We start from the raw sequence: 2,977 nt of genomic DNA on the forward strand, positions 1-2,977 counted from the left end.
AGATTACGTAAATCCTCTTAGAAATATCCCGCGTTGCTTTTGACAGAGGTTTCCCTGCATTTGAAAGCATTCCATTACTGTTTTCCTCCTTGTCTTATTAGTTGGGACAAATAAACACTTTGAGGTGTGTAACGGTGGAGAGGTTATGTTGGGGGTGTAAAAAAAAAAAAAAAAAAAAAATAAAACTTAATCATTAATCCATTGTAATCACATCTGCTCTTAATCAACAATTCATAATGGAATTTATAATGGAGTGATTTCAATTATCTACCTCCACTGGAAGCAGCGTCGGTTCCCAAATTAATTTGGGACAATGCCGTTTGAATGTCTTTGTCTACATTTCGCTGTTTAAGGTGTCGGATTTAAAAGTTGTTTGTGGCTTGGAGTTAAAAAAAAAAAAAAAAAAAAAAAACAGCATTAATGATGAATGGTGGGTTAAATCACTTACTGAAGATTTTTAATGACGTTTCGGTGTTCCTTGTATAATTACTCTTCATCGGAGATGGGCCGTAATGCTGTTGGACAGTTGCGGTTCAGGCTCGCTAGCTCGCTTCATTAGCGTGTCATTCCTATTTCACATCAGAGGCTTTAATTGTAATGCTGAATATGCACAGCTCTCTGCCGAAGCCTAATCAAAAAGGACCCACTTGTATTATTAATATCAGAAATCAGCCCGCTTGCTATTTTTTTTTTTTTTTTATAAATAAAAGAATACAGACGCATAAATCAGCTGTCATTTATTAGCATGGCCCTGGCATATCCGCTAGACATGCAAGCAGATCGACCCCACCCCTACCCCCCCGTTCTTTCCTGCATCACTCATCAAGATTTAAAAAAAGAATAAAAGACAGAGAGGAGAGGAGAGGAGAGGAGAGGAAGGGGGGAGATGCATTAAATATACATGCTAATTCGGAGGTGAAGTAATCAGATTACATCGCAGGTGACACCTGGTGCAAAAAAAAAAAAAATAAATAAATAAAATGTGGACAGTTGGCAATTGCAAGGAGAGGAAAAGACAGAAGGATGACTGCGTACGGTAGAAAAAAAGATTATCATTCAAAAGCAAATACCATGAGAGAAAATGACTGTTCCACAGAACAGGCAGGACCTTTAAAGATGGTAGCCCTGCACAGGTTGTGCTGACCAGACATAAAATAACAGCTGTGTTTTGAATCCCAGTCAGGAGTCAAACTGCTGCGAACCCCTAATCCACATCTGTGGAAGCTTTTAGTGCTGATGCGGACGTCACCCGGACAACCTCGACCGAATACCCGCTCTGTCTCCAAAGTTTGATTAGCTCGGGGACGTTAACCGACATGGAGTTTTATTCTTCCAGAAAAAGTACTCACTTTTTTTTTTTTTTTGTTATTCTTCTCATCCGGATATGTAAAGAATTCGGTTAAAAAGTACAAAGCCGCCCCTCGTGCGCGTTTGTGTCGCGACGACCCAAGAAGACCCCGCGCGAACGTGAAAACGTGCATCGTCCAACGGCGGATTTGACGTAAACGTTTCCATCCCGTCTTTCGCCGGGCCACAGTCGGAGGCAGACAATGAAAGGTTTGCCTGGAGAAAACATTGTCACGTTGAATTTCTGAAGACAAGAAAACTTATGACAGCTTCAGGTGGATGAGATGGACATAAATTGTTAATTAGACATTAATAGGGAGACAGACATTAATTAGGTATTAATGTGGAGACTCCTGGAACAGTCCTCCCCTCTCCCAGTCATGTCCTTCCTGCTGGTGTCTAACTATAGCTCCGGCCGCCCTCTGGATATTTTCTCACATGCATGTGTGCAGAAATATCACCGCCTTGCGAAAGGCTTTGGTCGCCCTTGAACTCGTTCACGTTTGGTCACTTTGCAACCATGAAATTCTCTGTATCCCACGGTGATTTTATGAAAGACAGCAGCGGCACATAATGGGATGCGAGTGTTTCATAATTCACACGTCTAGACTTCAGAACATTTTAGGAACGTTTGAATAACTGACACTCCATGTTTCAGTGCTGTGGGAGGATCTACCTACTGTGGCACCCTTGGAAAGAGTTATGATAAAAAAAATAAAAAGATGTTTCCATCTACCCAAGAGAAGTAGTGCATTAATAAAGAGAAGCAGTCAAAAGTTCCATGGTGACTCTGGAGGAGCTGCAAGAGATTCACTGCTCAGATTTGAGATTCTGTGGTGGATTCAGTGGACAAATCGATGTTGCAAGAAGAAGGTAGTTGTTTTAGAAAACACGCAGAAGTAGAACGTCGTGCTATGCTAAAGCTTATTTAAAACGGGTCGCCTAAATACAGCACAATCTTGGACTAAAAACTGTTAAAGCAAAAAAAAAAAAAAAACCTGAGGCTAAGGTTCAGGTTTTGACTTGGAGGCGCTAAATTTTAAAAGCCGGGCATAATTTTCAAAGGAAAAATAAAACAAAACAATTACGTTAAAATACACTGACGTTTGTGCCAAGAAGCTACAAAGTACTTCAAATGTGCTGTAGATTTAATGTTTCTAAAACCAAAAACTTTTTTCTTTTCTTTTCTTTTTTTTTTTTTTTTTAAAGCCCTAATTCAGCATTTGACTGCTGCGGCTCATGCTCACTTTTCTTCCTGACTGAATCTGTTTACCAGAGGCGCTCAGGCGGTGGGGGGGAAGGATGTTTCCCTCCGTGCAGTGCAACATGCAAACAGGCCATTATATTTTTCACACGTGAGGTTAGTGTCAACACGCAGGAGGGGAATTTGGCGGCGCTTCGAGAGGCGGTTTGTGTAAACTGCGCGTTCGCTCGCTGATGAAAAGAAGGCCTTTACAAACAGAGTCTGGAGGAAACAGCGAGGGGGAAGAAGGGTACTGTAAGCAGAAAGTAAATTACTTTCCAGTGTACGATGCGTGTTCTAACCCTGGGAGAAGAAGGAAAGCGGGGAAATGATAGTGGCAGTGAGGGGGACGGAGAATGAGTGGGGCGGGGGGGGGGGGGGGGGGGG

This window comes from Poecilia latipinna, unplaced genomic scaffold, assembly GCF_001443285.1.
Source record: "Poecilia latipinna isolate Pla-1442-1.1 unplaced genomic scaffold, P_latipinna-1.0 Scaffold819, whole genome shotgun sequence".
NCBI lineage: Eukaryota > Metazoa > Chordata > Actinopteri > Cyprinodontiformes > Poeciliidae > Poecilia > Poecilia latipinna.